General features: G+C 45.1%; 1 protein-coding gene across 2 annotated transcripts in view; it reads right to left on the reverse strand.

The window, feature by feature from the left end:
* Positions 1 to 26,031, reverse strand: part of itgbl1 (integrin, beta-like 1) — a 200,135-nt gene that overhangs the window by 152,729 nt on the left and 21,375 nt on the right. The gene's annotated exons all lie outside the window — the stretch shown is intronic.

The raw sequence follows: 26,031 nt of genomic DNA on the forward strand, positions 1-26,031 counted from the left end.
ATTTTCCCTGTGCTCCCATTTCCTCACACGTCCCAAAGGCGTACTGCCTAGCAGGTCAATTGGTCACTCGGGTGTAATTGCGTGGTGCAAGCTCGTTGGGCCTGAGTTACCACACTAATGAAAGTAAATACCAATTGTGAGGGGTCTAGATGGGCTAGGCTGTCAGAAGCAGTTGCCTGTATCAGAGTTTAATAATGCTAAAGTCCAGATTTAGGTTAAGTATGAAGAGATTCAAAGTAGATCCTGAGGGCCACCAAGTGAGAGCTGGGCCGTATTTTTGAAGGTCTGACAGGGTTTCAGACCGTTGTAAAAACATACAGTATCTACTTCACCTATGATCTTCATTTCAGAACCCCATAAAGGTAAACATGGCTCCAGTACCAACATGGCCGTATGTAAGGAGTCGGTATGTTCTCCCCGCGACTGTGTGGATTTCCTCTGGGTGCTTCCATTTCCTCCCATACTCCAAAGACATATGGGGTAGTAGGTTGTCACATGGCTGCAATTGGGCAGCATGGGCCAGTGAGCCAGGGTCTGCTACTGTGTTGTACCTCTAAAATAAATAAATATGTAGATCTTTTTAAATAAATAACTCCCTCCCTGCATCTTGCTTGGTGCATTGGGCGGCAATCTCACCATTTCTTTAGTGTTTATCTGTTTTACAAGGCCAAGTTGCTAGCTCACACTCAACCCAGCACAGGTGGAAAGCATGCAAGGAGCTGGCTGGATATAGATAGTTATAGATAAATTAATTAATGGAACTGGAAATGTACAATAAAAGCAGAAAATCCTAGAAAACTCAGCAGGTCAGGAATATCTGCAGGGACAAAAACAGTTAATGTTTCAGATCGGGGAATCTTCATCATAATTAGAAACGTTTTTCCTCAGAACTGACAAAGGGTCCCAGACCTGAAATATTACCTATTCCTCTCTCCACAAATACTGCCTGACCTGCCAAGTTTTCCAGCATTTTCTGTTTTTCTGGCTATCCTTTAAGAAGGACACAGTTATCAAGGGCAATGTAGCTGTCAGCAAATGCTGAGCTTTCTCGTAATGCTCTCATTAGAAGTGTGGGATGGCCCAGGGTTGCAGAAGATCAGGCAGAAATTACATTTTAAGCTATTTTAAGCAGCAGGAGATTCCAGCTTCAGGGTGATTGATGTGTTTCCAGGAGTAATTGTGCTGCAGTAACTGTGGGAACCTGACTTGCCTCTAAAGCACAAACACAACAAATTTAAATAAAGGTGGAAAATTAAAAAAAAGACATCATGAAGAATACTGCATTGCATTTTACAATGTCTCCTGTCACAGCTCGCATGCATAACTCTCTTTATTCATTTTCTTGGAATGTACCTGGGGGAAGTTTTCAAAATCTCTTTCTTTTTGCTGTGCAGAATGTAATTGGCAAAAGGACAGAACATTGATCTAACCTTATGAGCTGTTTCATTCATTTTGTCAGTCGCTTTCCATGGCATGTTTTTATAGTTCCGGAAAGAAGGGACCACAAAATATTCATCATTCCTGTCCATCACCAAGTAAGCTTGTACATTCTGTGTCCATGAGCTTCAAATTCACAAAATATCTCAAGCAATTCATGCTCTGAGGCATTTTCCTGCCAAAGAGGATTCACCATTCTAGGAAACACAGAAGACAGACAATTGCCACCCAGAAAGCCCCCTCAAACAGCGATGACTATCAGTAATATGGAGAGACAAATATTGGCATCACCACAGAGGCTTCTGTCCTCCTGTTGAGGTTGTGGTGTGGGATTTTTACATCTGCACAGAAGGGCAGAGGTTTAGCAGCTCTTCCATAAGGCATCACCTCTGACAAGACAGTGCACTCTCAGTCTGCCTAGTAACGTCCAGATCTTTGAAATGAGACTTAATGCAAAGCAGGGACAAAAGAAACTGTAGGCATTGGAACTGGGAGTAACAACCTGCTGGAGGAATTCAGCAAGACAGGCAGCATCTGTGGGAGAAAGGTATTATCGACATTTCAGGTTGAAACCCTACCCAAGACCTTAACAATTCCTTACTCCCGACAGATGTTCTTCGACCCACTAAGTTACTCAAGCAGATTACCTGATGCAGCACTTTTGGACTAGAAGGTGATAGCGTTACTAATGTTACTATTCCACAATCCCTATCCTTGCCAGGTATTCATTTAGATTAATAAACAATCAACATTGAGAGACTATCCTTCACATCTACTAATCTCAGGAAAATATTCTTTTATATCTTCCCTATTGAGAGCTTAATTTAATTATGAACATGTTCTTTGGATATGTTTTACTTGGCAAGTAAACTTGCTTATATACATGCTTATTATGTGCATCCTTTCATGCTTTAGAAGACCTGCACCGTGTCTTTCTTTAAATTTTCAAAGGTCAGCGATAAGAGAAATCAGATGAATTCCCCTTAGGATATGATCATAACAGAGAGTTCGGAACTCCATAGTGAGCCACATTATCTAATGCAATAAAGTCCGTTGGAAATAAGGTCTGGGAAATTGTTCTGCACCACAAGCAAATTCGATCAGAGGCCAATTGATTGCTCCCAGCTCTACTTTTCTCATCCTCAGTAATAAACAGACGCCTCTCCTTACACAGTTGCACCAACATTCACTTTATGAGAGCCAAACTTCCTATGGAGCTTGATACAGTAGATTCACAGATGGTACTGCATTTCCTGTCTCAGTCGTTGGGTCCCAGTCTTAGAATACGTAATTAGCTATTTGGTAAGGTCCCTCAGGGAGACTCATCCAGAAGATTTAGATGCATGAGATCCAGTATGACAGACATTTGGATTCAGAATTGGCTTTCTCTCAGAGGCTGAGTGGAAACCTATAAGAGTCAAGTCAAGTCAAGTCACTTTTTATTGTCATTTCAACCATAACTGCTGGTACAGAACATAGTAAAAATGAGACAATGTTTTCCAGGACCACGATGCTACATGAAACAATACAAAAACTACACTGAACTACGTAAGAGAAAACACAAAAACTACACTAGACTACAGACCTATCCAGGACTGTATAAAGTGCACAAAACAGTGCAGGCACTACAATAAATAATAAACAAGACAGTAGGCACAGTAGAGAGTATAGTAGGTTGGTGTCAGTCCAGGCTTTGGGTATTGAGGAGTCTCTTCTCCATGGATTGTCACCTTGTCGTGGTGGAGAAGCTTGTGTGGTCCTGTGATCCCGAGAGCAATGCCGTTTGGAGCTATGCTCCTGGTAGGGTCACCCATGGCGGTAAGGTCGAGGGTGAGGTCCCTGACAAAGAACAATCCAACCAAGACTTCAATGGTGGAACAGGCAGATGAAGTTACTTCGAATTCAATGGCTGTGAAGGCAGATGAAGGCGGCAACAAATCCATCAGCTCCAATCGTCGTGGTTTCCATGACATTGGAATCATTTGGTTGATTTGTGAAATATCGTGTGCTTCTTGGAGTGCAACATCAAGTGCACGTTAAACAAATACATGCACAGGCGTCTTCACTCTGTGGGCCACTTCTTCAGAACGAAGACCATCATCCTCGACCTTGAGGGATAGCCACGACGATTGAGGAGTCTGATGGCTTTGGGGAAGAAACTGTTACATAGTCTGGTCGTGAGAGCCCGAATGCTTTGGTGCCTTTTTCCAGATGGCAGGAGGGAGAAGAGTTTATATGAGGGGTGCCTGGGGTCCTTCATAATGCTGTTTGCTTTGTGGATGCAGCGCATGGTGTAAATGTCTGTAATGGCAGGAAGAGAGACCCCGATGATCTTCTCAGCTGACCTCACTAGATATTTAACTAATATCTTTTTCACAGGATTAAAAAGACTCATAATAGAGGGCATGCATTTAAGATGAGAGGGCATTTTCTTTTTTATACATTCCCATAGGGTATCGGAGTCATACAATACAGAAACAGGCCCTTCAGCCCAACTGGTCCATGCTAACCAAGATGCCCATCCAATCTAGTCCCATTTGCCCATACCTTGACCATAACCTTACTAAACTTTTCAATAAATGTACATGTCTAACTGTTTTTGGAAAGTTGCTATTATATCTGCTTCTGACAGCTGATTCTATACACCCTTGGAGTAAAAATATTTGCCTCAAGTTCCTCTTAAATCTTCCTGCCTCAGCTTAAACCTATACCCTCTAGTTTGATAGTTCTGATACCTCAACTCTAAGAAAAAGACAACGTGCATTCATCCTATTGATGCCCCAAACAGTATTATATACTTCTATTGGATCAAATTTCAATCTTCTAAACTCTAAGGTATAAAGTTCTAGCCTGTCTAATCTCTCCCTATATCTCAGTCCCTCCAGTACTAATAGTAAACTTGTAAATGTTTTCTACACTGATATTTGCTCATCAGATCAAGATCCCCCTGTAATTTTTGATAACCTTCTTCATTGTCCACTATACCACCTATTTTAGTGTCATCCGCAAACTTACTAACCGTGGCTTGAGCATTCCTAACCAAATCATTGACTGTGATGGCAAACAACAATGGGCCTAGCGCTGACCCTGAGGTATACCACTTGTCATTGGCCGCTAGTCCGAGAAACAGCCTTCCACCATCAGCCTCTGCCTCCTACCATCAAGCCAGTTGTATATCTAATTAGCCAGCTCTCCCTGGATTCCATGCCATCAAACTTTACAGATCATCCTACCATGTGGAACATTATCAAAAGCCTTATTGAAATCCATGCCAACCATTTCTACCCCACGGCCCCCATCAACTTCACCTCATCAAAAAGTCATTCATGTTCTGAAGACATCATCTCCCATGCACAAAGCCATGCTGATTTCCCATAGTCAATCCCTGTCTTTCCAAATGACTGTATACCTTGTCCCTCAGCATCCTCTCCAGTAACTTAGCTACCTCAGGCCTATAGTTCCCAGGATTTGCTTTGCCTCTTTTCTTAAATGAAGGCACAATATTCAATACTGCCCGGTCTAATGTGCATCACCCATGGCAAAAACCTCAGCCTGTGCTCCTTGAATTGTCCTGTGGCAGCTGTACAACGAAAATTTTCTACAAGTTGCATATGGAAATAAATAGTGTAAATACACAATTTAACACTATTAAACACTATGTAAAAACACTGTAAACAACGCGCGCAGCCTGTCCGGTGATGAATATCTGTTATCTGTCAAGTAGGGGACCGTGCACAATTCTGATTTGATGAAGACAGACGTGAGAGCACAGCGGAACATCTGGAAAACTTCTGAAATGCCCGCTTCGCTGCCGCTGCTACTGTGTGGTAACCGGAATCTCTGGAGCAGAAGGCCCCGAAATCCTCAGCTTCGCTTGTTTCAGCGGCCGGGACGAGGTCGAATGCGCTCGGCAGAGGATGGCGCTCGGGAGGCTGTATCGGAGGGGCTGGTCGGAAGCTTGAAGTTTTTAGATGGATGGACTCAGTGTCGGCTGTGGTCGGCTGCTTCCAAGGCATCAGCAAATTGACGGTGCCTGGAGGTTTATGGCAGGGAGTTTCTCCCTTTTGCCGTCTGCTATCAGGGACTCCAGAGTCGATCGACTCGGGGACTTTTAACACTTTATTTACCGTGCTCATGGTTTGTTCTTCGTCAAATTATGGTATTGCTTTGCACTGCTGTAATTATTTGTTATAATTATGTGATTCTGTCAGTGTTAGTCTTTGGTTTGTCCTGTTTTCTGTGATATCACTCCAGAGAAACATTGTATCATTTCTTAATGCATGCTTGCATTTCTAAATGACAATAAAAGAGGACAGAGTGTTCTCATAATCTGAAAAAAATAGGAATAGTGAGGTAGTGTTCATGGGTTAATGCACTATTCAGAAATCTGATGGCAGAAGGGAGAAAGCTGTTCCAAAAACGTTGAGTGTGTGTCTTCAAGCTCCTGTACCTCCTCCTTAATGACAGTAATAAGAAGACAGCAGGCCCTGGATGGTGAGGACCCTTAGTGATGGATGCTGTCTCTCTGAGGCATCGTCTTTTGACGATGCTCTCGGTGGTGGGGAGGCTGGTGCACATGATGCAGCAGCAGGGCTGTCCACCCTTATTGAAAATAAATAAGTAGTGCAAACAGACAGAAAAATGGTGACATAGTGTTTAATGGGTTGAGGGGCCATTCAGAATTCTGATGGTGGAGGGCTAGAAGCTGTTCTGAATTGTTGAGTGTGGGTTTCAAGCTCCTGATCCTCCGCCCTGTTGGTAATAATGAGAAGAGGCTATGGCTCCTTTGGGGTGGTCTCAGATCCCTATGGAGTTTTTCAGGACACTTCAGTGGTTCAGTGCGTGGTGGGAATGGCAGCCACTCTTTCTGTTTCTGTGCAACAAGTTAAATGTTGGTCCTTAAGAGCGAAGGTCAGCAATACCAGACCATCACTGATCGTTCAATCGGGTCAGCCTGCCGTGCTTTGCACTTTGATTACTGGAAACTCAGAAGATTCTTGCCCCAGAGAGTAAGTTGTGGAGATGGAGTGGGGGAGGGGGAAGGAATATGAAATTCGCCCCTCACGGGGGGGGGGGGAGTGAAGGTGAAGACTAGAGATGGATTTTAAAGAATGCTGGAAAAAGATAGAAGGGAAAGAAAGGGGGTGTGGTTGTTGGGGTGAGGTGGAGAAGGGCAAGACGACTGTTGTAAAGCGGCAATACTGGCCCAGAGCAGAAGGGCCAAATGGTGTGTTTCAGTACTACATGTATCTAACAACATATCTCAATCTGTAAATGTTTACCTTACCAGGGAAATCTGATGCAGCTGATTATGCATGTGTATGAAAGCTTCTCTAAAAATAGACACAGGCTGTGTTAGTCTGGGTTGTGGAGGGAATCTCTGTGGAAGGCCCAGGGCTAGAGCGAGTTCGCCTGCAATATACAGTCATGAATAATTTCACACACAGCAGGTATTGTGACAGTACAGCACAGGAGGGGTTTCCTGCACGTGCAGTCTCCCCTCTCTGTGGGGGGAGGTCCCCATCGTCTCCCTTCTCCAGAGTAAGACTCTGCTGAATTTCCAGTTCTGACAGACTGCAGCTGCTGGAGAACTGAAATCTGAAACAAAAACCAGGGGTACCTCCATTTGCTTCAATTATGAAGCTTTGCTTCAAAATGTTGTCCCATCTGAATTGTTCCAGTAAGACAAAGGAAGCTAAACGATGCTCCACAAAATAATGGTCATACTTAACATAGTAATGAGTTTCATTTCGAGATTCAACACCGTCGGATAGTTATGGTGTCAGTGTAGGTATGAGGAGTGGATATAAAGTGTTTGGCAGAGGTTAAAGGGTCTGACGGGCTATGGTTTAAGATGGCACTGGTGAAGCACAGCGACTACTTGCCAGTGGCAAGCAAAGCAAAGAAAATTACTGATTACGTTATTAATCACACCTTTTCTGATAAACTCCCTGTGAATTCCCTTTTGGAGATGAGCTGCCTGTATGACCCAGTGTTTTTGCAGTGTGAACTGAAGTCATGAAGATGCAGGACGGTTCCGGCACGGTGTGTACAGGCCGAATTGAAGTAGCTTGTCCAGCATGGGAATCGGGAATGAGCCAACATTTAGCATCGCTGGGGCAGACTTGAAGGCGATTCAAAGTGGCAGAAACGAGGCGCGGCGAGGAAGAGTAAGCTGGCGCCCGAGAGCGAGGAAAGACCCGAGGTTTGACCAATATAAGCGCCCGGCTAAATTGGAAGCGTCGGGTATGGGCTGAATTGAGTGTGCATAGAGGTGGCAGGGTTCAGGTCCAAGACTGACGAATGACCCGAGGCTTGGATAATTTCATAGTCATAGTCATAGTCATAGTAATTACTGATCCCGGGGGAAATTGGTTTTCGTTACAGTTGCACCATAAATAATAAATAGTAATAGAACCATAAATAGTTAAATAGTAATATGTAAATTATGCCAGTAAATTATGAAATAAGTCCAGGACCAGCCTATTGGCTCAGGGTGTCTGACCCTCCAAGGGAGGAGTTGTAAAGTTTGATGGCCACAGGCAGAAATGACTTCCTATGACGCTCTGTGCTGCATCTCGGTGGAATGAGTCTCTGGCTGAATGTACTCCTGTGCCCACCCAGTACATTATGTAGTGGATGGGAGACATTGACCAAGATGGCATGCAACTTAGACAGCATCCTCTTTTCAGATACCACCGTCAGAGAGTCCAGTTCCATCCCCACAACATCACTGGCCTTACGAATGAGTTTGTTGGTTCTGTTGGTGTCTGCTACCCTCAGCCTGCTGCCCCAGCACACAACAGCAAACATGATAACACTGGCCACCACAGACTCGTAGAACATCCTCAGCATCGTTCAGCAGATGTTAAAGGACCTCAGTCTCCTCAGGAAATAAAGACGGCTCTGACCCTTCTTGTAGACAGCCTCAGTGTTCTTTGACCAGTCCAGTTTATTGTCAGTTCGTATCCCCAGGTATTTGTAACCCTCCACCATGTCCACACTGACACCCTGGATGGAAACAGGGGTCACCGGTACCTTAGCTCTCCTCAGGTCTACCACCAGCTCCTTAGTCTTTTTCACATTAAGCTGCAGATAATTCTGCTCACACTGTTACGTACCCCGTAACTGGGTTGCCAAACCAGCAGAAGTGGATCACTCAGTTGGAGTCTGGGTTACTAGAACCAAGAAAGTTTTATTAAAGAAACAAGCAACACAGTAATCGGAAGGATAATAAATGCAACAGTTCAGCAATGATAAACACACATGTGCACAGAATTAAGATAACAGCATCAATCAACCTCTATCGTTGTCTAGGGATAAATGACCAAATTTCAAAGTGACGCAAAAGTTCAGTCCAATTTAGTTCAGTTCGCAGTCATCGTTGCCATGGCGATGGACAACGTGGGGGGAGAGAGAGAGGGAACAGGAACAACTGATCATTCAGACACGGCTTCACTCACAGACCGGCGATATGGCTCGCAAGCAGCTTTTGGGCAGGTCCTTGGTGATGTCACCTGAGGTCACCGACTGTGACCCCTCCTCCAGATGCGGTCGATCCTCTGCAGTGAACCCGGCACCCAAGCAAGGGCGGACACACACCGGGTTCCCGCTGATCGTACCTTTCCACCCTGTGCGTTGTCTGGTACTTCCCACCAACTCGTGAGAGGCGCACCGCTTCCAGGGTCTCGTTACCTCGGGTGTCGTGTCCTGCCTTAGCGAACCTGTCCCTTTTTATCCCCCTGCTGGGGTATCGCCTGTCCATCACTTCAAACAGTTCAGGGTTCAAGGGGGGAACCGCTCCAGACAGCTCTCTCTCCCCCGTCCCTTCATTACACATCTCCAGATCGTCTGTCCATCACTTCAAACAGTTCAGGGTTCAAAGGGGGAGCCGCTCCAGACAGCTCTCTAAACATCTCCAGGTGCTGTTTCATTGTGTCCCTTATCTCTCTCTTGCAGACAGGTGGCAGACCAACTGCTGATCACACAGGACAGCTAACATCTTATCTATGTGTATTCGTCACAACACCATGTGACGAAGTTTCCTACTGTAGCCCTGTACTCAGCCTCATCTCCCTTGCTGATGCATCCAACTATGGCAGAGTCATCCAAAAACTTCTGAAGATCACAAGACTCTGTGCAGTAGTTGAAGTCCGAGGTGTAAATGGTGAAGAGAAAAGGAGACAAGACAGTCCCCTGTGGAGCCCCAGTGCTGCTGATCACTCTGTCGGACACACAGTGTTGCAAACACACGTACTGTGGTCTGCCAGTCAGGTAATCAAGAATCCATGATACCAGGGAAGCATCCACCTGCATCGCTGTCAGCTTCTCTCCCAGTAGAGCAGGGCAGATGGTGTTGAACGCACTGGAGAAGTCAAAAAACATGACCCTCACAGTGCTCGCTGGCTTGTCCAGGTGGACGTAGACACGGTTCAGCAGGTAGACAATGGCATCCTCAACTCCTAGTCGGGGCTGGTAGGCGAACTGGAGGGGATCTAAGTGTGGCCTGACCATAGGCCGGAGCAGCTCCAGAACAAGTCTCTCCAGGGTCTTCATGATGTGGGAGGTCAATGCCACCAGTCTGTAGTCATTGAGGCCGCTGGGGCGCGGCGTCTTCGGCACAGGGACGAGGCAGGACGTCTTCCACAGTACAGGAACCCTCCGGAGCCTCAGGCTCAGGTTGAATACATGGCGAAGTACTCCACATAGCTGAGGGGCACAGGCTTTGAGCACCCTGGTACTGACACCATCCGGTCCTGCAGCCTTGCTTGGGTTGAGACGTTTCAGCTGTCTTCTCACCTGTTCAGCTGTGAAGCCCACCATGGTGGTTTCATGTGGGGAAGGGGTATAGTCATGAGAGCAGGGTGGGGGACTGTGAGGAGGGGTAGGAGGGGAGAGTGGAATATGTGTTGGTTGGGGGCCGACAACAGATGGCTCATGTGGGGGATGGGCAGGGGCCACAATGTCAAATCTGTTAAAGAACAGGTTAAGTTCGTTGGCCCTGTCCACACTGCCTTCAGCTCCTCTGTTGTTAGTTTGCCGAAACCCAGTGATGGTCCTCATCCCCCTCCAGATCTCTCTCATGTTGTTCTGCTGGAGTTTCCACTCAAGCTTCCTCCTGTACCTGTCTTTAGCCTCCCTGATCCTGGCTTTCAGGTCCCTCTGTATTACCCTCAGCTCCTCCCTATTTCCATCTCTAAACGCCCTGTTTTTAGCGTTCAGGATGTCCTTAAAGTCCTTTCTCACCCATAGCTTGTTATTTGAATAACAAAGGACAGTTCTTGTCGGAACATTGCTGTCCGCACAGAAGTTGATGTAATCAGTGATGCACTCTGTGAGCCCATCAATATCCTCTCCATGTGGCTCACAGAGTGCCTGCCAGTCTGTCACCTCAAAACAACCCTGGAGTGCCTCATAAGCCTCCTCCGACCATTTCCTCACTGTCCTCGAGGTTGCAGGTTTACTCTTCACCAGAGGCACGTAGCGGGGTTTTAGATGCACCAGATTGTGATCTGACCTTCCCAGTGGGAGGAGGGGAGAGGAGCTGTAAGCATCCTTAATGTTAGCGTACATCAAATCGAGAGTCCTCTCCCCTCTGGTTGTACAGCTCACATACTGCGTGAAGTTGGGCAGTGTTCTAGCCATGGTAACCTGGTTGAAGTCACCCGAGATGGTAATGAGGGCACTCGGGTGCTGGGTTTGTAATCTGGCTATGACGGTGTAAATGATGTTACACGCCAACATCAGGTTGGCAGAGAGAGGGATGTACACAACAACCACAATTGCATGCAAGATTTCCCTTGGCAAATAATATGGCCAGAGTCCAACGATACGTTCCTTGATCGTAATATGCCCAGGATTGCACCATCTGTTATTTACCAGAACCGCCAGCCCCCCACCTTTACGCTTACCGCTCTCAGTGCAATTCCGGTCAGCTTGAATGGTCTGGAAGCCCTCTATGGAAACGCTTTGATCAGGTATGTCCTCGTGCAGCCACGTCTCAGTGAAGCACATGACACTGCTCTCCCGAAATGTTCCGACTCCTGACAAGCGCCGTCAGTTCATCCATTTTATTCCCCAGCAATCTCACATTTCCCATGAGGAGAGAGGGGAGACACGGCTTATAACTTCTCTCCTCCATAAGCCTCTGTTGTCTCGACCCGGTCCTCTTCCCTCGCCTTTTTGATCCCCCTCTGCATCCTCTGTGTGTTTTCCTCCAGATTTCAGCCGGGATGTCCGCTGCTCTGTTCGCTAAACCGGCAGGCATGAGCGCAATCACGGTCCCTGGAATAAACAATGCGGCCATCTTGCTGCCACGCTAACGAGACATGTCCGAATGTAACTAATTCCAGTGCTAAAAAAACAAGTAAAACTCTCCACCAGCATGTTAGAGAGGGTGCAGCTTCAACGTGTTACCGTGAGAAAAAAAATACAACAAATAACTAAGTTAAAAAGTTTAAAAGTAAGACACTACGGAGCAACTGTAACAGGCTGCATGCACGACCGGCGCATGCGCATTTAAGCGCCAGACCAGATTGAAAAGGTCAGGGTGTAAGGGGTGGGTTGGTTTGGCTCACTGCTCGCTGAGGCTTACTCGTCTCTGCACTGAACTGAGGCTGTGGCCTACAACTAGCGAGCTGTGGACTCACTTTCGTGAACTTCAGTTTTGAATGCCATTTGCTTACTTTTTTTTGTTTGTATGATTTGCTTCCTTTTCGGTCTTTTTTTTTACTGGAGTCTATTGGGTTTCTTTGTTTGGAGGCAGCCTCTAAGGAGGCGAATCTCAAGGTTGTATATAGTATACATACTTTTATAATAATGTACTTTGAACTTTGAAAGGAGTGTCTAATTTGACCCATGTGAGAATTGTTCGGAGAGCTAAGCGAAAGTTTGGTCACAGAGAGAGATCATTGGGCTGTATTAGAGGTAGAGAGTTTCAAAGAGGAAAATCCAGAGGTTAGGTTTGAGGTAGCTGAAGTCACAGCTGACAGTGATGGATTGGGTAAACTCAGCCATGATCAAGAGGTCCATGAGGATGTTACTGGGACTTGAGGGCTTGCTTCATGAGGAGAGACTGGATAGGCATCCCTGGAGCATAGAGGGCTGAGAGAACCTGATGGAGATTTAGAAAATCATGAGGCACAGAGATAAGATTAACATTCTTTTCTCAGGATGAGGGGTCCAAAACTAGAGGGCATTGGTTAGAATGAAAGGGCAAAAATTTTAAAGCGATTAGAGTAACAACCATTTTTTTCACCCAGACTGGTGGATCTGTGGAGTGGGCTGCAATGGAAGAGGCATGTACAATTAAGACATTAAAAGGCATTTGACCGGTACATGGATAGGGAAGGTTGTGTCCTGACGAAGGGTTCCGGCCCGAAACGTTGACTGATCGTTTCCACGGATGCTGCCTGACCTGCTGAGTTCCTCCAGCGTGTTGTGAGTGTTGCTTTGACCCCAGCATCTGCAGATTATTTTGTGTTTAGGAAAGGTTGAGGGAGATACTAGCTCAGAAAGGCAACTCGGTCAGCAAGGGCGTGTTAAACCCAAGGGCATATTTTTGTTCTGTATGGTTCAGTGACTCTAAAAGGGGTCAGAGCCAAGGGAATGTGGAGACCTCTGAGAGATGTAGGACTAGAGGAGATACCAGAAACTGGGAAATGTGAGGCATCAGCAAAGACTTGAAAACATGGATGAGAGTCAAGGGTCTGCCTAGCCAGAAGTGAGTGTGGATCGGCAAGAACTGGGGCAACCAAGGGCTAGGCAGCAATAGCTGGCAGAGTGTTTGATGATGTCAGGCTCATGGAGAATAGTATAAGGACAGCTGGCATGGACACAATGGAAAAGTTGAGTGTGGAGGTGACAAAGTTACCGACAAGGATGTCAGGAGCCAAAGAGCTGTAGCAACTGGGATCAGGCAACGTTACAGAAGGTGGATATAGGTATTGGTGACCAGAGTCATACAGCACAGAAATAGAATCTGTGGTCCACTATGCCAACATCTATACTTATCCCATTTTCCAGCACATGGTATATAGACTCCTGCCTTGTCCAGATTCCATTTAAATGTTGTGAGAGTTTCCACCTTTGCTGTTCATCAAAACAGAGCATCCCGGAACCCAACCACACTCTGGGTGGGAAAAAAAAGTCCTTTGGTCATCCTCAACTATTTATCTTCAATGCTAAACCGGTGGCTTCTGCATAATTTTGTATATCAGGTTCCCTCTCAGGCTCATGCACTCCAAGGACAATTAACCCTGTCTCTCTTCGAAACTGAAATGCTCCGTCCCAGGCAACATCCCGGGGAATTTTCCTCTCCAGGGCACTCACATCCTTCCGAGAGTGTGGTGACCACAACTGAACACAGTATTCCAGATGAGGTCCGACCAAAATTTAATAACAAACATTAAGGATTCTGGTGGCAACCTCTGGTATACACCGCTGGTCACAGGCTTCCAATCACAACAGCCACGCTCTGTCCCCTGCTACCGAGCTAATGGTAATGCAGTGGATAGTGCATTGCATACAACGTGAGCGATCACCTATCGGGGTTCAATTCCCACTGCTGCCCATGAGGAGTTTGTACGTTCCCTCCCGTGAATACGTGGGTTCCCTTTGGGATGCTCTGGTTCCCTCTCACATTTCAAAGACATCTGTTTTAGTAAATTGTGGGCGTGCTAAGTTACAATGAGGGTCCGTGCATTGTGGGCATGTCATGTTGTCACCAGAAGCACGGCAGGGCTTGTGGGCCCAGCACGATCCTCACGGATTTGATTTGATGCAAGTGACTCACTGAATAGGGGCAGCACTGGAGTATTAGCAGCTGGGGTTACAACGGCAACAACCCAGGTTCACTCCCACTGCTGCCTGTAAGGAGTTTGTACATTCTCCCAGTGACTGTGTGGTTTTCCTCCCACATTCCAAAGGCCTATGGCTTAATAGGTTAATTGGTCACGGGGGGGGGCGTAATTAGCAGTTTGGGCCTGTCACTGTTCAGTAAGTCTTCCAAAATCTCTACTTCTGAAATTTATCTCAGGAGTCAGTCATGGACAACACCTGGTTTGTGAACAACCTTCAACATCCTAACTTCTGCTGTTTTCAATAAAAGCAAGTTCTTTGATCTTCAGCACTTTATTCATTCAACTGCAAGCATTTGCTTGTGGAGCAGAAACCCAGGCTGGAAGTGCCATGTGTTTTCAGTCAGCGTTGAGGTTTGTATAAACCAAGTAGGATTCCTTTACTGCACTTAAAAGGTCCAGAAAAATGTATGTCTAAGTTTGAAACTCCATCAATAAAAGAGGAGTATTACTTGAGAACTGATCACAGGGAACTGAATTTATCTTCGGGAAATAGGCCAATCCATTTCCTTTTAGGAAAGGAATATCCCCCTCCACACCACTCTCCCTTAGTTGGTTGCTACAGGAGGTATCGGAGTTGGTGCACCAAGGCGACATGCAGTGTAAGCATGAGTATTTGCCTCGGATGTCTCTCTTGCAATTGCAAGAGCCTGTTGGACAATGTTAAGATGCCGCAGGCCTGTTCCCTTGTTTGGTGAGGTGACAGGCAGCGTGGAAGTTTGTGGCCTCAGTTGTCGTGAGAACTCGGCCTCAAGCCGTGGGCTTGCCTGCTGCTGCAGTCCAGGAGGGAAGACGCCAGAGGAAGTGTAGTGTGCTGTCCGTGCTCAGCTGGGGCCTGGCATCTCCTGTCAGTGCTGCCCTCCAGTGTTTGACCGGTGGAATGACAGGCTGGATTGTGTGCACATGTTTGTTGCACACTGCCAGGAACTGTACCATTAATTTGAGGGACATGTTGCTCAGGGACTTGGGCGATATATGTGTTTTTTTTTCTCGTGATTATGTTTTTTTGCTCACTATTTTGAATGTGCTGTGTATGTTTTGCACCTTGGCCCCAGAGGAACACCGTTTCATTCGGCTGTATTCATGTACGGTTGAATGATAATTAAACTTGCATTTGATTTGATTTGACATTCCTTCCAGAATTATACGTGACTCCTGTCTGTGCTGCCCTGTCTCTGAAATGATCCAGTGACGTATGAAGTCCCAGCATGGGTAAGAAATAGGAAAAGGATAAAAAAAAATCACAACATCCCTATCCACATGCATACCCCAAGAATGAACATTTAACATCTTAAGTTAGCTAAGAGCCCTTAACGATCTATACCAATTTCATTACAGGAGGTAACCACTTCTAGTCAGCACAAATCTACAACAGATAAGGCCATAAAAAAAAAATCACAGACCAATTTGTCCCTCAAATCTCTTCTATTATTCAGTTAGATTATGGTTGATCTCTGCCATGACTCTGTCGACCCATTTTAGTTCTGTAAGCCATGCAGAAGGGCACTCGGCTGTGTGAGCTACCCCCTTTAGGGTTATACAAGCCCTTTCAGGGAGAGGCCATTGCACTATGTTAAACAAGAGGAGGGGAACCACACTCTAACCCTCACCTCAAGCATCTAATAACCTAGTTTATCCCTCAAACAACTCCCCATTATTTGGTTAATATAACCTCATTGATCTCATAGGGTCACATTGAAGAGAAACAGGTCCTTTGGTCCACTGCATCTGCACTAGCCGTTACCCATTCACACTAATTCCTCATTATTCTCCCCATAATCCCATCGGCTGCACAGTGGAGGACAATTTACAACAGCCAATTAACGCACCAACATGCACATCTTTGGGATGCAGGACAAAACTGAAGTGCCGGGGGAAACCCACGAGTTCACAGAGAAAATGTGTAAACTCCACACAGACAACACCTAATGTCAGGAGTGAACCCTATTTCTTTGTCCTACTGTGAATGCCTTCAAGAAAATGAATCTAAAAACTCTGTATGGTAACATACACATACTTTGATAATAAAATTCTGATTCTGATAATATCACTGGCATATGTCGTGAAATTTGTTGTTACGTGGTAGCAATACATTGCAATATAATAATAAAACCGTAAATTACAGTAAGAAGCATACATTTTTTAAAAATTAAGTTAAATAAATAGTACAAAAAGAGAAAAGATATTAGAGAGGTAGTGTTCATGGTTTCAATGTCCATTCAGAAATCAGATGGCAGAGGGGAAGAAGCTGTTCCTGAATCATTGAGTGTGTGCCTTCAGGCTTCTGTACCTCCTCCCTGATGGCAGCAATGAGAACAGGGCATGTCCTGGTAGCGGAGATCCTTAATGATGGATACCACCTTTTTGAGGCATCACTCCTTGAAGATGATCTGGATGCTGGAGAGGCTAGTGCCCATGAGGGAGCTGACTGAGGGGTCAGTGTGGACATGGTGGAGGATTACAAATACCTGGGGATACGAATTGACAATAAACTGGACTGGTCTAAGAACACTGAGGCTGTCTACAAGAAGGGTCAGAACTGTCTCTATTTCCTGAGGAGACTGAGGTCCTTTAACATCGGCCGGACAATGCTGAGGATGTTCTATGAGTCTGTGGTGGCCAGTGTTATCATGTTTACTGTTGTGTGCTGGGGCAGCAGGCTGAGATTAGCAGACACCAACAGAACCAACAAACTCATTCGTAGGACCAGTGATGTTGTGGGGATGGAACTGGACTCTCTGACGGAGGTGTCTGAAAAGAGTATGCTGTTTAAGTTGCATGCCATCTTGGTCAATGTCTCCCATCCACTACATAATGTACTGGTTGGGCACAGGAGTACATTCAGCCAGAGACTCATTCCACCGAGATGCAGCACAGAGCGTCATAGGAAGTCATTCCTGCCAGTGGCCATCAATCTTCACAACTCCTCCCTTGGAGGGTCAGACACCCTGAGCCAATAGGCTGGTCCTGGACTTATTTCATAATTTACTGGCATAATTTACATATTACTATTTAACTATTTATGGTTCTATTACTATTTATTATTTATGGTGCAACTGTAACGAAAACCAATTTCCCCCAGGACCAATAAAGTATGACTATGACTATGACTATGACTACAACATTCTGTAGCTTAATTCAATCCTGTGCAGTGGCCATCCCCATACCAGAGAGTGTTGCAGCCAGTTACAATGCTGTCCATGATACATCTGTAGAAATTTGCAGTACTTTTGGTGACATACATTTTTGGCTTGTGCCTAGGCCCTTGTGTTGTTTCTTTTGTGCCTATAAGCTATTTGCCTTGTTGGTTATGTTTGTGTTTCTCGTATTTGTTCTTTTAGCTACTCTGCTCTGATCTGTACGGCACTTTGGTCAACGTAGGTTGTTTTTAAATGTGCTATATAAATAAATTTGACTTGACTTGACTTGATACCAAATCTCTTCAAACTCCTAATAAAATATAGCCACTGCCGTGCCTTGAAGTTTGAACCCAGTTCATTGGATGGAACAGTGAGGTAATGGCTCTATGTATCAGGATGTCCTAGTATGCTGCCTATCAGTGGGATCTTGCTGTGCATAAATTGGCTGCTGTTTTCCCTACGTTACTTCCGTGACTACATTTTACAAATGGTCTATTGGCTTTAGACATCCACATGAACAGAATGGTACAGAAGTTCTACAAAAGTGTAGTTCCTCCTTATTACCTTTGTCCCACAAAAATCTGTCCAAATTTGGAGGATTTGCAAAGACTGAACAAACAGGGATCTCGAACAGATGGGTTGAGTCTTGGAGTGCCAAGTCACAGTTCTGAAGGTTTCATCACATGGCATCTGCCATTGGTTGAAAAGCTGGTCTATCATCATGTTGTTCCACCTACCCAGCCAACCATAACCAACCAAAATCCAAGAATAGATTGTATGACCCTTGGCTGTCAGTCAGTCAACATCTACCACTGCCAAAATTCTTTGATACAAATGGAATAAATCTTGGTCAAAGAAACTAAAAGAAAACTCTCCCCCCCCCACCCCCCCCACCCCCACACCCCACCACAATGCTCCAGAGATTTTGCAGGAAATTGCTCTTAATTCCTGGAGAATCCAGAACAAAACTATAAATTGGCAACTCCAGCTATAGGGCATAGCACTGTATTTGCTTTGTACAGCACAAAGTTGTCCTTGTTTTGTAAAAAGCAGAAAGGGTCAGTTTTCTACTGACCATTGTCTTACTTTTCCTACTTGGAAAACTGATGGTATGGCACTTAATTCAAAAAACAATACACAGACATCTGAGTTCATGTGTGAATTAGGGAACCAAACATCTGGATGTACCTTTGAGCTTGTTGGTTTTGGCAGCTTCTTGCCAATGGAAACAAAAAAATGCAGCTGGGAAGCCTTACAGAGTTGGCATTCCCGCTGTAGCGCATTTGTACATCTGCAGCAAGTTTTGTGTAATGTTATACTAAGTCAAGATGCACCATTTAGAATTTTTTCATTTTAACTGCAAGGATGACAGCAAAGAAACAGGCCCTTTGCCCCACCTAGTTCATGCTGAAGTGTTATTTTGCCTAGTCCCATTGACTTGCACCTGGAACGTAGCCCTGCATACCCCTCCCATCCATGTACCTACTTTAACATCTCTTAAACTTTGCAATCGAACCTGGATCCACCACTTCCACCGGCAGTTTGTTGCACACTCTCACCACCTCCTGAGTGAAGGAGTTCCTCCACAGATTCCCCATAAATATTCCACCTTTCACCCTCAACCTATGACCTTTCGTTCTTGTCTCACCCAACCTTGTGCAAAAAGCTTGCTTGCGTTTACCCTATCTATACCACACATAATTTTGATACCTCCACCAAATCTCCCCTCGTTCTTCTACATTCCAGGGAATAAAGTCCGAACCTACTCAACTTTCCCCTATACTTTCCCTCAGATCTTCAAGTCCTGGCAACATCCTTGTAAATTCTCTCTGCTTCTTTCAATGTTATTGACATCTTTCCTGTAGGCAGATGACCAGAACTGCATGCATTACTCCAAACTTGGCCTCACTTAAACAACTTCAACATGACATCCCAACTCCTGTACTCAATACTTTGATTTGTGAAGGCCAATGTGTCAAAAGCTCTCTTTACAACCCTATCTACCTGTGATGCTACTTCCAAGGAATTATGGATCTGTATTTCCAGATCCCTTTGTTCTACTTTACTCGTCACTTATGATGTATGTACTACCCTGGTTTGTCCTCCCAAAGTGTATCACCTCACACTTGTACGCATTAAATTCCATCTGCCATTTTTCAACCCATTTCTCCGGCTGATCTAGATCTCACTGCAAGCTTTGATAGCCTTCCTCGCTATCCACTATGCCCCCAGTTTTGGTGTCATCCACAAATTTGCTGATCCAGTTTACTATATTTTCATCCAGATAATTAATATACAGTACCTGACAAACAACATCAGATCAAACACTGATCTCTGTGGCACACCACTATATATATTTTCCTGAAGACATTTGACAAACTCTATCCCATCTGGTATTTTTCCATTATGGAATTCCCGGTCAATATGTGGAAAGTTAAAATCAGCTAATATCACAATCATATTTTTCTTGCAACTGTCAGCTATCATTCAACAAATTTGCTCCTCTAAATCCTCCTGACTATTGGATTGTCTATAATTAACCCATCCCTTTCTTATCCCTCAATTTCACCCACGGTGGACAAGCCTTCCTGTCTGTTCCATATGAGCACAGCCGTGATGTTTTCCAGGATGAGTGATGCTACACTTCCCTTTTTAATCATTCCCCTCTATCAGGCCTGAGTCCTGAAACATAGAGCTGCCAGTCCTGTCCCTTCTGCATCCAAGTGTCACCAATGGTTCTAAGGTCATTATTCCACATGATCTATGCCCTAAGCTCATCCACCTTCCCTAGAAAATTCCTTGCATTGAAATTGACACAACTCGAAATATTAGTCCCATCATGCACAAACTTTTTGTTCCTGTCTGTGTATGTAGGCTTAACATTATCTTTCCCCAGTCACTCCACTATGATACCAGTACAAAGAGTTTTTAGCTATCAGGAGACAGATGAGTTTGGATGTTGGAGATCTTGGAATTGGTGTGGAGTTTGTGTGGGTATAGGCTGACTCTAAGCTTCTTATTACTGTTTAGGAGGATATTTGGCTCTCTGTGTGTCTGCTATCTCCCGGGGGAACAATCAGGGATGCCTCACCCGTCCTTTTTTTGCACTATTTATTTATTTCTGCAGTTTACAGTAAATTTCTATCTTTGCACTGCTGCAATACAATGAATTTCATCTCATAATAGTCAGTGATAAAAAACCTAACTCCGATTCTGATTCCCATTGTCTCTTTTCCTTATATCCCAGTAGACCGACAACTTTTCCCTCTCATTTGCCCATTGTTTTCCTTTTGTTGTTTTTTTTGTTACCACCTACACCAAAGGGCAAGTTGTGGAAACCAATTCATCCACCACAGGTATTTGGGTTGAAGGAGGAATCTGGAGCACCTAAGGGAGACCCACGCAGTCAGGGAGAGAACGTGCAGACCCCAAACATACAGCAGCTGAACTCAAGATCAAATTCGGGTTCTGGAGTTGCAAGGCAGCGACGCTAACAGCAGCAGCACTGTGTGGAAAATATTTGAAAGATAGAGCACAGAAAGTCACTGATAAATTCAATTGGAAGTTCAGGAGGTAATGTCTTACCCCAACATCTGGTGACAACTTGGAGCTGAGCTAAAGAGCTGTGCCGGGGCTAAAGGAGAACTAAAAACATGAGGGAGAGAGGCAGAGGGAGATAGGGATGAGGGAGGCTGGTGTGGGGCAGAGAACCAGGACAGATCTGAGAGGCTGAATGGCCCGTTTCCTTGCTGTGGAATCAATGACCAGGACAAACCGGTCATATCTTAAACACCTGGGTCACCTCTAAATCTGCTTTCTGAAATCAGAGGCCCAGTACGTTCATCTGCAATGTGTCAGATCCTTGTACATCATTTCTGCATCTTTGGCAGTTTCCCCTCCAGTGACGGGAGGGCTGCAGGTGTGCTCTACATGACCGCCATGTTGAAGTGGTAACTAGATACATTGCCAAAGGGTGCACCATTTCTGGCATTGATTTACTGCACGATCTGCAAGAGCTTTGGGGGGGGGGGGGGAATGAGTTGATCGCATTCTTCCTCCAACCATTTACTCTCAAAATTGGCTTAGTGACAACCGGAGATAAGGCTGCAAGAAGCCTCGATATGACCTTGCACCTTGTCTGCCTGTAATGCACTTTCTCTGTAGCTGCTACACCTTTCTGCACTCTGTTATTATTTTACCTTGTTCTACCTCAACGCACTGATACAATGATCTGATCTGTATGAGCAGTTGGCAAGACAAGCTTTTCACTGTATCTCAGTGCATGTCAAAATAACAAACCAGTTTCAATTCCTCACAACTCCAGAGACCTCTAAGGGAACAGCATACGCTTAGAGGTCTGGCACAGAGGAGTTGCATTGTGTCAGAGCATCAGTGACAAGCACTGTATTTTCTGAGGGGCTGTACCATTGAGAGATATTGTTAAAAGATCACTGCGTTGGAGGAGGACATTGTAACAAGAGCTGTTTTCATGCATTGAGATGCTGTTGTCTTGACCTGGTTGGTTGAGAGGGCGGTGAAAGCAGATTCAATAGGAGAGCCATTTCCCTGCAGGGGAATTGGAATTTGAGCATACACAATATTGCCAGTTGGAAAATATATGTATCCATTAGTCAATTCAGGACAAAAATGACATCCCTTTGATCGAACTCCAGCACAGTTTGGTAACGGGGGCCACACTGTTCCCCTTGTGCACAAGGAAATAAATTGTGATTGAGGAATAAGTGTGAGTTTTCAGAGTTGAGTTAATGGGCGATGACACGAATCTGCGAGTCTACTGGGGAAGTTGAAGGCCCAATGTCTGCAAGTCCATGAGCCCATTGGGCACTGTAGGCCAGAAATGGCCTGTCCTGGGACTGGATGACTGTGTGTGTGTGTGTGTGTGTGTGTGTGTGTGTGTGTCTGTCTGTCTGTCTGTGTGTGTGTGAGACTGGGTGGGAGTGAGAAACAAGGCCTGCTTTTGCAATTGTTTTGTTGCTATTCTGCTAAGACCATAAGGTACAGGAGCACCATTATATCATTCTGCCCATCACGTCTGCTCCACTACTCCATCATGGCTGATTTATTATCTCTCTCAACCCCGTTCTCCGTTGCTGTTGTTTGTGTTGCTCTGTGGACCTGATGGGCATGCTATGTTAGCGGCCAAAAAGTGCGGCGACACTTGTGGGTTGCCTACGGCACATCCTTAGGCTGTGTGTTGGTTGTGAATGCAAATGACCATTTCACTGTAAGCTTCAATGTGCATGTGGTAAATAAATGAATCTGAATCCGAAGGGTGTGAGACAGGAGCAGGTGTGAGACTACCAGCACATCTCAATGGGATGAATGGCATCCTCCATGTTCATTATGATTCTATACTGGAAGAAGTGTGAGCCGGCTCCTCCCCCTTCCCTCCAGGGAAAGCTCCCATGCTGTTGCTTATTTCAGTGAGTTGAGTGAAGACAGTTCCTCTAGAGGAGGTGTAGGCATGATAATCTGAGCCACATGACACCACACCATCTGGATTGATGTGATATCTTCTCACCCCGTCACAGAAGGAGAGGACAAGATTCCAGCTGCACTTCACAAATAATGGCTTAACACCACCAACAAACCATGTTAGGACATAACCTTGTAATTTAACAAAGAAAAACATGAGCAATGACATTTAATTTTGTTTCAAGGGTGTGATTATCATCATTATTTCTGTGGTCGGTTAGGGTAAAAGCCATAATCTCAAGGTTACTGGGTTCTAAACCACCGAATGATACAACAAACAGCTGGTAAAACACATCCAGGATATAATCAAATAATGCTTTTCAACTCTGCTTTTGTTACAACTGTGACTCAGTGTAGTATTAATAGTTTATTCAACAGAATCCAATGTACATTTGTCAGAATGACAGAGATTGTTAGCTCCTACCCCACAGCAAATACAGGGGTCTAGAAAGGGTTAACCTACTCTGACCGTGTTACTTCTTCAGAGGTAAGAAGGACTTTGATGAGGAAGCTCAGGAAAAATAAGCTCCCTAGGTTGATGAGCTGGGTGTCTGGAGGGCATTAGATTTAAGATCATTAAGAGAGGTATTTAAAATATAATTACTTCAGGAACTGTGGCTGAATAGCGGTCAACTGGAGGAGAAAGGAGGGGAAAAGAGAGAGGGAGGGAACAAAAGAAAGGGAGAAACAGTGAGAGAAAAAGTGAGACAAAAGGAAGGATGTGGAAGCTTTAGAGAGGGTGCAGAGGACATCTACCAGGATGCTGTCTGGACTAGAGGGCATGTTGTATAGAGCTTTTCTCCATGGACCGAAGGAGGATGAGAGGTGACTTGATAGAGATGTCCAAGATGAGAAGAATGGACAACCAGTTTTCCCAGGGCAGAAATGGCTAATACAAGGGGGAATAAGCTTAAAGTGTTTGGAGAGAGAAAAGTATAAGGGGGTGTCAGAGATAAGTTCTTCAGAGAGTGGTGGGTGTGTGGAATACCCTGCCAAGGGTGGTGTTAAGGGCAGGTACATTAAGCGCATTTGAGAAACTTTTAAATAGACACATGAATGATAGAAAAATGGAGAATTATGCAGGAGGGAAGGATTAGATTGATCAGGTTTAAAGGTCGGCACACAACTTCGTAGGCTGAAGTGCCAGTATTGTGCCATAATGTTCTATGTTCTACATTCCACCAGTTGGACATTGCAGACATCAAGGGCAATCTTCCAGCATTGTGTCCATCCTCATGGATATGAGAAACAAGTGTGGGAGGAATGTGGAGCTTTCTCTCCCTGGGAGCGATGGATGTGAGGAGAAAGAGAGAATGTCGTGGCTTTCTGGAATCTTGGGTTGATGGGGTGAGATAGCGAGGGGTGGAAGGAGGCTGATGGACAGCAGAAACACAGGCACAGAGCAGAGAGGCCGAATGGCCTGATTCTGTGCTGGAACTACTTTGAACAGACAGGGAGTCCACCAATTAAAGGGAGTGTCTATCCAGGATTGACAGGCTGAGATCAGTAAGCAAAAAGAAAATTATCTGCTCGAGGTGGAGCCGCATCTGTGGGGAGGCGGGGGCAAAAGATTTGTCGAGGTTCAGGTTGGAACCCTGTATCAGGACCAATTACATCTTCAACATTATCTTACCAAGACTGAGATCAGTGCTTGAATTCCCTTTCAACATATTTTTCATCCTCTGCGAGACCCTCTGAAACCAAACTACTTTCCAAGTCTCTCTGTGACCAAACCCCTTCGCCACCACCGACATTCCACGCACAGCACCTGTTAATGGGGCTGCAAAAGACAGATGCTGGAATCTGGGGCAAAAATCAGTCTGCTAGAGCATCTGTGGAGGGAAATGGACAATTTTGGTTTGAGACCCTTCATCTGACTGCAGGGTTTTATCCTCATACAGGGATGATGTGGCAACACACTGAACTCTCTGGCATCTAGGGGATGGGCTGTAAGCACAAAACCTGCAGAAGTGGACACACATGGTCACAAACTGCACGGAGCAACGTAGTCAGACCTCAAGAAGTTCCAGTGTAGATCTGCTCTGAACTGCAATATGGCTTCAGTAAATAACTCAGTGAATACCTAGGTGTATGGAAGAGTTAAGAAGCCTTTTTAAGTTTGTAAATCTGCTTCTTTCTTTCCTCCATTAAAATGCAAAGCACGGCTTCATCTTACATGCATATTGTATTTAAGCCAATAACATCTCCATTTTCCCAAGTCTCAAGTTGAGTTTATTGTCAAGTGCACACGTACGGTGAGGTACAGGTACAAGGAAAATCTTGCTTTCTGCAGCATCACAGGCACAGAGGCTCAGACAACACACAGAATTATGCATAAATTATACATAAATTATATTAAAAAGGAAGACAATGTTTCTAAGTATTTCACAGCAATATTTACAAAAAAGTCTTGAGTCCCACGTGGTGATATTAGGAGCGATGAATAAAGGCTTTGTCAGAGAGGCAGGTCTTAAAGCTGAGGGGAGAGAGGAGCAGGAAGCTTTTGAGAGGGAATTGCAGAGCTCAGGGCCCAGGCAGCTGAAGCCAGAGGCACTAATGATGAGCAAGTATAATTGAGGGCGTGTGTGAGTCCAGAAATAGAGGCCAGCACACAAAAAAAAAAATCAGCATTTTCCTTAGAGCAGACTTTCACAATTCATTAGCTAGGATTAGTAACCTTTGTACAAACAGACTCTCATTCCTGGTGTGTTTCAACATTTAAACTGCTCTAGGACCCTCACAGCTTTCTGGCTCAGCTGTTACGGTGGCCGGATCCGCTCATCTCCAAGGGGCATCCTGGATGAATACAGTCCCAGGAGGTCGCATCACTTGTTCTGCCATCTCCAGCAGCCCAGCCCCCATTGATTGGCCATTCATCCCTCACGTTACCTGCCGCTCTACGCCACTTGGAAGTAATGGGGACCTATGTTATCTACACCAGCGATAACCAGCTCTCGGTCAGAGAAGCTTAGCTTCAGGACAGAAGGACATCACTTTAGAACAGAGATAAGGAGGAATGTCTTTAGAAGATGGAGAATCGGTGGGATTTATTGTCACAGATGATCATGAAGGCCAAGTCATTAGGTATACTTAGAGCAGAG

This window comes from Mobula hypostoma, chromosome 5 (assembly GCF_963921235.1).
Source record: "Mobula hypostoma chromosome 5, sMobHyp1.1, whole genome shotgun sequence".
NCBI lineage: Eukaryota > Metazoa > Chordata > Chondrichthyes > Myliobatiformes > Myliobatidae > Mobula > Mobula hypostoma.